Here is an 11564-nt window from a genome sequence, read left to right on the forward strand (position 1 = left end):
ACTTACTTACTTTGAACCTCTTCTGGGAGATGGTCCCCACCTCTCAGAGCTGTTGTGAGACTGGGTCCCAGTAAGCCTGTTGTGCAGCTGGCACTCAAATGGCTACTGCCATTTTTATTTCTTTAACATTCTATGAGGCACACACATGAGTGCATACACAACTGAAGAAGGTCTGTCAATTGTATTGATGTCAATTTTCTAGTTGTGATACTGTACTATACTTATGCAGGATGTTCCTACTGGCAGAAGTGGGGTGAAGGGTACACCAGATCTCTGTATTCATTTTTTCAACAGTTTTATTGAGATGTAATTTACATACCATAAAGTCCACCCTTTAAAAGAGTTCAATTCAAAGGGCTTTTAGTATATTCACAAAGTTGTACAGCTATCACCATTATCTAATTCTAGAATATTATCATCTCCCCCGAAAAGAAACTTCTTGCCAATTAGCAATCACTTCTCATTCTTCCCTCCCCCTACCTTGGGGCAGTCACTAATGTACTTTCTGTCTCTATTGATTTGCCTATTCTAGGCATTTCAGATAAATGGACCATATAATATGTGGCCTTTTATTTTATGTCTGGCTTCTTTCACTCAACATCATGTTGTTAAGATTCATCCACGTTGCAGCTTGTATTACTTTTCTTTGTTTTATTGATTTTAGAGAGAAAGGAAGGGAGAGGGAGAGAGAGAAGGAGAGAGAAACATTGATTAGTTGCCTCCCATAGGCACATGCAACCTGGGCATGTGCCCTGATTGGGTATGGAACCTGCAGCCTTTTGGTGCATGGGACAACACTCAACCAACAAAGCCACACCAGCCAGGGCAGCCTGTATCACTTTTCATTCCTCTTTTTAAAAAAATCCTCACCCAAGGACATGTTCATTGACTTTTTTTAATTTTAATTTTTAAAAAATTTATCTTTATTGTTGAAAGTATTACAGATGCCCCTGTTTTTCCCCCATTGACCCCCTCCACTCTGCTTTTGCCCCCTTCGTTGACTTCAGAGACAGAGGAAGAGGGAAAGAGAGAGAGAGAAAGAGAGAGAGAAGCATCAATGTGAGAGAGAAACATTGATCGGTTGCCTCCCATACTCACCCTGACCAGGGATCAAACCTGCAGCCCAGGTACCCTGTATGTGCCCTGACTGAGAGTCGAACCCGCAACCTTTTTGGTGTATGGGACGACGCTCCAACCGAGCCATCTGGCCAGCACTCTTTTCATTCCTTTTTTGAAGCTGAATCATATTCAACTGTGTTGATGTTTCATTTTTTATCCATCCATCCATCCATCCATCCATCCATCCATCCATCCATCCATCCATCAGTTGGTGGACATTTGGATTGTTTCCACTTTGACTATTTTGTAGTCACATATAAGTTTCTGTATGAACATATGCTTTCAATTCTTTGTCTTATTTCTTATAATTACATGTGAATATAGAGTTATTTCAAAATAAAAACTTTAATGAAAGGGAAAAAAGATCTGCAATGCTGAAGATTAAGAGCACACATTTAAAATAATGGAAAACAATAAATATTATTTTGTCAAGTGAGGGCAACCTCTATGAAGATCCAGGAACAGATCCAGAAAAAGCCTGAGAGATGGACCAGCTGGCCTAAAAGAGCAAAAATTTCACTTTAGAGAGACCCAGGCAAAAGAAAGAGATTATAGCAGCTGACAATAAAAAGGCACTTTCTCCTCATGGGACCCTGAGGTCCCTTGGTGGCCATCAGAGTAACCTGTGGCCTTGGTGGTCCCTTTCACAGATGAGTCAGTGGGGGCAGACTCCAACCCACATTTTTTATTTGAAAGCCTGTGGCATTGGATCTCTGGTCTACCCAATCCAAGTGGCTATTTAACAGGGTTAAAAATAACCATTAGCCCTGACCAGGTAGCTCAGTTGGTTAGAGTGTTGGCTCAATACTCCAAGGTTGTGAGTTTGATCCAGAGTCAGGGCACACAGAAGAATCAACCAATGAATGCATAAATACAGGGAACAACAAATCGATGTTTCTCCACCCCTTCTCTCTCCCTTCCTCTTTCTCTAAAATCAATAAATAAAAACTTAAAAACAAACATTTACTGACAGTCCTCAGTATGTACCCAAGAGATGTGAAACATAAAATTCATAATAGTAAAAAGGTGGAAACAACCCAAGTGTCCATCAGTGGGTGATGACTAGACAAACTGTGGTCCAGCCATACAATGAAATATTACTCAGCTATAAAGCAGGACTGAAGCACTGACACAGGCTACAACATGATGCTGAGTGAAAGAAGCCAGGCACAAAAGCCCACATCTTGTATGATCCCATTTCTATGAAATGTCCAGAACAAGCAAGTCCACAGAGACAGAAAGCAGATTAGTGGTTGCTAGGGGTGGGGGAGGGGAAGTGGGGAATAACTGCTAATGGGAAAGGGATTTATTTTGGGGGGTTGATTAAAGTGTTTTAACTTGACTGGAGTGATGATTGCACATATCTGTGAATATCTTTTTTAAAAATATATTTTTATTGATTTCAGAGAGAGGAAGGGAGAGGAAGAGAGAGAGAAAAATATCAATAAGAGTCGTTGGCTGCCTCCTGCATGCCACCTGCTGGGGATTGAGCCTGAAACCCAGGCATGTGCCCTGACCGGGAACTGAACCTCCATCTCCTGGATCATAGGTTGATGTTGAGCCATGCCAGCTGGGCATCTGTGAATATCTTAAAAACCATTAATCTGTATACTTTAAATGGGTATAATGAATGGTATGTGAATTATAGTGTAATAAAGCTGTTTTAAAAAATGTTCTACAAAACTTTACATTTACTGAGTACCCTCTGTATAGCAGGCACTGAGCTGGGTGCTAGAACAGAGTCTAGAGGGGGAAAAAGAGTCATAAACAGATGATCATGGTGCTAGTGGATTTCTCTCACAGTACAGAGAGGGGAAAGATGTAACATTTGTGTGCATGTGTGAAGAATGGAGGAGGGAGTGACTGTTGGGTTTTGAAGGATGAATAGGAGTTTGCCAAATTGAAGTTGGGAACCAACAGTGAACTCAACTTTATAAAATCTAATAAACAATAAAAATAATCATAATTTAAAAATCAAAATGGAGCCAGTATCTTGAGAGGCAGACACTATCGTGAGAGGAAGCCAGTATTGAGAGAGGCAGCAAGCATTGGGAGAGGCAGCCACTGCCACGAGAGGCAGCCACTATGGTGAGAGGCAGCTACAGGAGCTGGACTATGTCATGACAGAAAAATTTTCTATATGTATCAGTGTAATTTTACATTTATACTGAATAGGTCTAGTAAATGAGTGCATTCACCAGTCACTGGCAGTACACAAATGCATGCGGCTGAGGCATAGCTTAGCGCAAGTCAGAACACTGGCCTGCACTTTAAAACTGGTGCAGAAAGTCAAGCCACAGTACTCACAGGATGCGTGTGATCACATGCTAATCATTGGGGGAACACTGTTTACGAGAGGTGACTCTTGGATTTAAATATGTAGACCAAAGTTGTGGATATGTAATATTTACTTGTCAGCAAAATTACTACAGTGTTTTTTCCAACATATGGCCTATTAGCTAAAATTTGTTAAAAATAACAGTGAATTAATAACAAAGAAAAATAGCCTGTTAATTTAATTATAAGGAAGTCTTGGTTAAAAGCATTTTAAAATTAACAGGGTGTTAATTTTCACATATAACATACGGACCAGAAATTTTGTCTGTTAAATCTGAAGTCCATTAAATCAAGGTCTGAAAAATCAAGGGTTTACTGTACACCCAAAATATAACAAAATTCCATCGATCCATTGTCTACTTCCGCAAGCGAACTTCCTTTATAGACGTACTCACACACACACGCACAAGCACATGCACAGAGGTGAACAGAACTAGAAAATGCTTTTGGTTCCAATCTATTGTACCCATATATTTAAAATATATATACAAAGAATAATTTTTGTTTATTTTCTATTGAAAGACAAGTACCATATGATCTTACTCATATGTGGAATCTAATGAACAAAATAGACGATTGAACAAGATACAGAGATACAGAGCCATGGAGCAATCGGACAAATTTCTGAGGGTGGGGGGTGGGGGAGAGATTAACCAAAGAACTTAGATGCATATATACATGACCTATGGACACAGATAATAGTGTGGAGAGGACTTGGGGGGTTGCCTGATGGAGGGTTTCAATGGGGGAAAAAGGGGAACATCTGTAATACTTTCAACAATAAAGAAAAAATAAAATAAAAAATAAAATTTAAAAAATCAAAATGAATGCATACTCATTTGTCTGCATGATCTGAAGGAGTGATTGTTTTTGGACACTTCACAACCCACCCTGAACCACACCTGGCTCACCCAGGCAAACTTGGAATGACACTGTTCATGTCTACCTCAAAGACAGTGCTGAACCAGCATGTTCGTCTCTGTTCTTCAGGGGTATGGAGAATCGGAAAATTTGGGCCACCTGCACTCCTAGGTGCTGTCCATCAGGATAAACAGAAGGCCAAAGGCCAGGCCTGACTGAGAACCTTCCCCGAGGACCTGCCTTCTCTCATTCAGGCTGGGTTCGTTCTGGCCTCCCTTCCCTCGCTGTGGCCAGCACATGGCTCTGGCACGTTGCCACAGAGAGTATGGAGGACAACGTTCTCATCTGAAAATAAGTCATGACTCTGAATGCGTAAACAAGAAACTAGGGCGGAAGAAGGGGTGCAGGGGGGAACTGAGGGGAAAGAGAGAATTGTGCCTTTCCTGGGAAGATGAATGCAGCCTTCAGATGCTGGCCTCCCAGTGCTGGGCCCACAGCCACATGCTCTGCCTCTGTTGTGCCCCAGCTGTTCCCAAGCGCCCGGTACCCACTGTGCTTTTGCTGCTGAGTTCTGACTCCTGGGCCTGACACCTCGCCCAACGTGTACCCCATCGTCACTCAGAAAAGTTCCTTTGCACTCTTAATGTGGATCTTGCTTTTTGTAGAACAAGTGTGACCTTTAACTGTTCGCTGAGCGCAAGATGCTCCCTACTGTGATCCATTTTACACAGAGAAGGGGAGAGGGCAGGAGTGGGACTCAGTGGGGGGTTCAGGGGTGCTCCTCAGCCTGATTGATGGTGATATGAAGCAGGAGGTGTTTGAAGGGGTGAATGTCTTGGTCGAAAGCAGCTGAGATGTGTATAGCTCAGGGGTGAAGGGTTGATTTTGTGTCTGTTCCTGCTCCCTCTGGGAACAGTATCTTGGCGTGTACAGGGCTGGCCCTTTCCCCTGTCAGGGAGGTGGCCCAGTGAACCAACAGATAGAGGGATGGAGGCTACTGAGAAACTGTCAGGGAGATGCTGGAGGGACTCACAGCAGCTTGCAAACCGGGTCCTGGAAAGAAGTAATGGGAAGAGACAGTCTCCATTCAAATCCGGTGCTTTCCCCCCACAAGACCACAGCTGCCTCCAAAACAAAGGCTGACAATTGCCGCCAGCGCGTGCTTCGTCATTTTTATTTCCTTTGAATATTCTTCAGTGCATTTTCTTTTTAAACTGCACAGGCAAGCTCTCTCTGTGCAATGAGGCACATGGCTGGGGGAGGGGCGGGAAGAGCACCCCTACCCCCCTTTTCTCAGGGCAGACATTTTGGAGCAGGCCTGCCTTCTCTTTGCTCAAGTACAGTTCACCGTCCCTGTATATGGGCATCTGTCTACATTTTACATTTCTACAAAAATCACATCTTACTTTAGCTTTTATCCTCCAGCATCAAACTCCTTTTTCCAAAGTCCCATTATATTTCACCTCCAAAGCCCCCTTAAATTTTCCCTTCCTTCCCTCTATTTGCTTTGTCCCCAGGATTCACCAGCACAGCAAGGCTCCTGACACATCTGTGGACATCAAGAATCACACCCTGGTTTGACGCCAGTGGTTTGCCCCATGGAGCAGAGGGGCACTGGTATTTAAAGGCACCAGCCCAGCTCGGTTGACAAAAAGGCTGGAGTCTGGTGCAACCCCTGTAGAAAACAGCTTGGTGGTTTTCAAAAGGTTAAACACAGAGTTACCATTGATCCAGTAATTCTACTCTTAGGTATAGACCCAAAAGAGTTTAAAACAGGGTGAAACACAAAACTTGTACACACATATTCAGAGCAACTCTATCCACAATCACCAAAAGGTGAAAACAACCTAAATGCCCATCAACAGATGAATGAATGAGCAAAATGTGGCCTATCTACACAGTGGAATATTATTCAGCCATAAAAAGGACTGAAGTACTGACATATGCTACAATGTGGATGAACCTTGAAACATCATGCCGAGTAAAAGAAGCCAGACACAAAAGACCACGTGTTTTCTGATCCCATTTATATAAAATGTCCAGAACAGGCAAATTCATAGAGATAGAAAGTGGGCTAGTGTTTGTCAGGGGCTGGGAAAGGAGGATGGGAAGTGACTGCTTATGGGGGCGGGGCCTCCTTTTGGGGTGATGGAATGTTCTGGAACTAGGTAGAGGTACTGGTTGTACAATATTGTGTGTTAAATGCCACTGAATTGTTCACTTTAAAAAATGGTGAATTTGCCTGGTTGGTGTGACTCAGTGGATGAGCATGGACCTGTGATGGAGGAGATCGCAGTTCGATTCTCTGTCAAGGCACATGCCCAGGTTTTGGGCTTGATCCCCAGTGGGGGGCATGCAGGAAGCAGCCGATCAATAAGTCATCATTGATGTTTCTATTTCTCTCTCCCTCTCTCTTCCTCTCTCTGAAATCAATAGACATATTTAATTTTTTTTAAATGGTGAATTTTATGTTATGTGAATTTTATATCAGTAAGAAACTAAAAGGTTGGGGTTATCCTCATGGAAGCCAGCAAGGAGGGGTCCCTGCCAACACAGGCCAGCCGTGGGCGTTAGCAATTCTGACATTTCTCTGGGCTCTTGTCAGTGAGGGGACACCTCTACTTGGGTATTTATTGGCTCTCTGTATGGCTTTCCTCCGAATCCTTTTCACATACACGCTTCTCAGCTGATCCTCTGGACAGGAAGAACATCCACATTCTACAAATGAGAAAACTGAGGCCCTGAGAGGTGAAACGGATTTGCAAGGTCACCCACGGTGGCCCTTCTATCACATCATGGGATTTAGGTAAGGACTTGAGAATTTTATTTTTAGGAGGACAATTGGGCTGACATGAAACCTCAGTGACAGTTTCCCAGTGACACAGAATGATAGAAATGGGTCATCTGACATCTGTGAGCTTCATGGAGTACTGGCACTGATTCTCAAAACCCTGGTGGTAGATACTACTATTCTCCCATTTCACAAATGAGGAAACTGAGGCTTACAGAAGTGGATCACTTGCTCTAGGTCACACAGCACAGGAACCGATTCCTGACCCGAGGGGTCACTTCTAAGTCCTAATGACAAGCTGGAATGGTTGCTGCTGCAGCAAAACAGTGCCAGCCTCTACTTGGATGGGGAAACTGAGGTTTGAGCAGGCATGGTAACTGAGAGAGGGCTTTGAAAACCTCATTGTGAAGCCTGGGACTGGCTCTTTCTCTTTTTGGGCCTCAGTTTCCCCATCTGTACAACGGGGTAGAACAGCTGGCAGAGCTGTAGTTGTGTAGGTGTTTGGCTTCAGGCCCAGCGCTAATCATCCCCCAATCTTCCAATCACATGGAATTCCACCATGTATCCCTCTTCTGGCCAGATGCTTGGCCTTGGCCCCCTCCTTTGTCAAAGGGGGGGTCAATGTGAGGGTGCAGTTCTATCTTCAAGATGGTGGTGGAGGGGTGTGTAGGGTGCACTGTAACGGGGCTTGGGGATGCTCATGCACAAGGTCTGCTTCACAGGAGGGGAAATTGAAGCCCAGGAGGGTGGAATATGGAAGGATCAATAACAAGACCAGTCCCTCTAAACTCTCCAGGGGCAGTCCTGGGTTACCGTATTTAATCCTGCCAGCCCTCTGCCCCATTTCACGGGAGGAAATCGAGGCTTAGAATTTCAACATCCCATGGCCACAGGGAGGGCATCTGCAGCCCTCACGATCACCCTGTGCGTTGGCATCAGCAGTCATTAAATAGAGGAGGAAATCGGGGCCTGGAGGGGCAGGAACTCCTGCCCAAGCCCACAGCTTCCTCTGGGAACTTCATTGCTCAGGATAGTCAAGGTTTGGGGTGGTCAGGACGGAATGATAGGGTCAGAGAGAGGAGATGTGGGGAAAGGAGAGAGGGATGGCAGCAGGGCCGTGTCCCAGTAGGGCTCAGGGATGTGGTCTGGAAGGGTCAGGGCTGTGGTTTGTGGTAGAGAGCTTCTCAGGGTCCATGGTACCCACCATGTCCTGGGGAGGCAGGCACTGCTAGGAAAACAGGAGTGTTGACAGGATCTCCCCTCACCCCCCCAAGTCAGATTGCACAGGCATGCTGTGGAGGGAGAGCCCCTTGGTCCCAGAAATGACATTTATAGGGCTTTATTCACAAAGAAGAGTGTTGTAGGGTGTAGGGACCAATCCTTGAGAACGTTTGTGAGATAAAGGACAGTCCGTTGCAAAACATGCTTAAGTTTTTTAGGGAAAATTTTTAAGTAAAAATAATCAACAGAGTAGCATGTGCAATGAAGTGTAATTTGCATCTTTAAGGTCATATCTGAAATGTGCCTGAACATATGATAATCTACATGTAGGGGCACCCGAGACCTGGGTGCTGCAGGTCAGGAAAACTAAGTGTTCCTCAGAAAACATGTCTGTACTTTTGGATTCTGGCCAGTGTTACTTATTCACAAATAGCACTTGAACATTTACTCACGTGGAAAGACTGCTGAGACCTCCATTCATGTGAGGAAGCAAGTCTCCAGGCAGCATGCACAGTGTGTGTCTTATTTAAAAAATTTAATTTTCTATTTTATTTTATTGATATGTGAGAGTGGGAAGGAGAAACCTCTGTGCTTCGTTCTGCATATATCTGGGTATTTCTTTTCTTTTTAAAAAATTTGATTTTTAGAGAGTGGGAGGGAGGGAGAAGCATAGACCTATTGTTCCACCCATCCATGCACTCACTGGTTGACTCAATGTGCCCTAATCAGGCATCGAACTCCCAACTGTGGTCCATCAAGGCGATGTTCCAACTGAGTGAGCTACCCAGTCAGGGCTGGATTTTTTTAGCTTTTACAAAGAAAATGTACTCGAGTTGCTTGGCCATGCGTGTTTGCACATATTATGCATACATGTATTTTACACATGTGGGTATATGTGCACACATACATGCAAAACAGAGGCCTGCTTTTTTTTTCTTTCTTTATCAATTTTAAAGTGAGAGGGAGAGAGAGAGAAACATCTATTTGTTGTTCTACCTATCCATGCATTCATCGGTTGATTATTTTTATTTTTTAATTTACAAAAATGTTTATTTCTAATTACATATGTAATTTTTTAAATCCTCAATGAGGATATTTTTTCCTTGCTTTTTAGGGAGAGTGGGGGGGGAGAGAGAGAAACATCAATGTGAGAGAGACATGTCGATTGGTTGCCTCCCTCACATGCCTAGGCCAGGGCCGGGGATTGAGCCTGAAACAGAGATACATGCCCTTGACCTGAATTGAACCAGAGACCCTTCAGTCCATGGGTCGACGCTAACCACTGAACCAAACTGGCTAGGGCTGTAAATTTTTTTAAAATATATTTTTGTGGATTTCAGAGAGAGGAAGGGAGAGGGAGAGGTAGAAACATCAATGATGAGAGAGTCATTGATTGGCTGCCTCCTGCATGCCCCCTGCTGGGAATCGAGCCCGAACACTGGGCATGTGCCCTGACCGAGAATAGAACCTCTATCTCCTGGGTCACAGGTTGATGCTCAACTGCTGAGCCACGCTGGTTGGGTTGTAATTTTTTTTTAATTTAATTTTATTGTTGACAGTATTACAGATGTCTCATTGGTTGATTCTTGTATGTGCCCTGACCGGAGATCAAACCTGCAACCTTGGTGTATTAGGATGCTCTAACCAACTGAGTTACCTGGCCAGGGCAACAAAGGCCTGCTTTAATTATTTAAAATATATCTTTACTGATTTCAGAGAGAAGAAAGGAGAGGGAGAGAGAGAGCTGAAACATCAATGATGAGTCGTCATTGATTGGCTGCCTCCTGCACCCCCAACTGGGGATGGTGCCCGCAACCTGGGCACGTGCCCCAACTGGGAATTGAACCATGATCTCCTGGATTCTAGGTTGATGCTCAACCACTGAGCCATGCCTGGCCGAGTAAGGCCTGCTTTAAAACTAAAGATTGGAGCTTGCTGCCGCTAAGATTGAGATGGCGGTGAGACTTGCCACCTTTAAGAACACCTAGGCCAATGAGCCAGTGCTGGTCGCGTTCTTCACCACTGGAGGTCTTAGTATAATTCTGCGCCCCTTCAGCACACAGCCATGATCAACCAGGTTACACCCTACAACTACCCAGTGTCAGTCCGAGATGATGGAAACATGCTTGACATACCCAGCCGTCCCCAGGACTCTTAGGGCCCAAATTGGAGTAACTGAAGAAACTGTGAGCACCTCCACTGACAGGCCTCCTCCCCTGTGGCCCCCAATAAAAGTGTGAAAACAAAAAAACCACACACACCCAAAACAAAATAGAAGACTAGAGCCTTTCCAGCAGCACCCTCTGCTTCTCAGAGAGCCCTGGGGCATCCAAAAGGCTTCCAGGAGAGGAGGCTGGGGAGAAGGGCACAAGGAGTGGCATATTTAGGTCCCATTCAGCCCTAAATTACAAGGTAGCAGAGGAAATTTTACCTTCTGAACTGGAAGAAATCCTTTTTCCAGATGGCAGGGGAAACTGAGGCCTGAGGTGGAATGACCAGCCTGAGGTCAAAGCCTGGGCCATGTCTCAGGCTGAAGACTCCATACCACATGTCCTCCTCTAAGTGATCTTCACCAGTCTGCTGGTGAAAAGGGAGCTGGGGGGCTACTGGAGAGCAATTCCAACTGCTGCTCACCCCCCACCTCCAATCTGCCCAAAGTGGGTGGGTAATTGGAGGTTGTGGCTGACTTTCCAGGGTGTGGCACTAAGGGCCACATCACACATCCACCTCTCAGGTTCTGGTGAAGATGAAGGCAAATGTGTGGGAGGTTTTGGGCTGACATTAGCTCCCATTATGGTCAAATGGGCCCCTACCATTCCTGAGTGTAGCACACAGTGGGGAGAAGGAAGGCTCAGGGGTCCCACATCAGCTTCCTAAGGAGCCTTGTCTCATCTGTCCCCCTCTAATCTGCCAACAGATCCCTGCCCCAACCCTTCCCAGTCTCCCTGGTGCTCTGGGTTAGTCAACAGCCTGGCTCCTGCCTGTCATGCCATGTTCAGGTGGAGGCCCTACAGGCCCATATGTGCTGGGCTCACCTAACTGCTGTGATCTTTAGCTTCTCTCCCAACCTAAAGGGCCAGGGGTAGCTGGTAGAAGAATTCAGACACAGGCTGACAGTACATAGGAACAGCAAGGAACTTTGGAGACACCCACAGTTTGGCTTCTTGGTCAAAGGGAGGCCTAGCTGTGCCTTGGTCTATCTCTGGCAGCTGGAACCCCAACCCTGGGAGCAGCA

The sequence above is a fragment of the Miniopterus schreibersii genome, assembly GCF_964146895.1.
Source record: "Miniopterus schreibersii genome assembly, chromosome: 4".
NCBI lineage: Eukaryota > Metazoa > Chordata > Mammalia > Chiroptera > Miniopteridae > Miniopterus > Miniopterus schreibersii.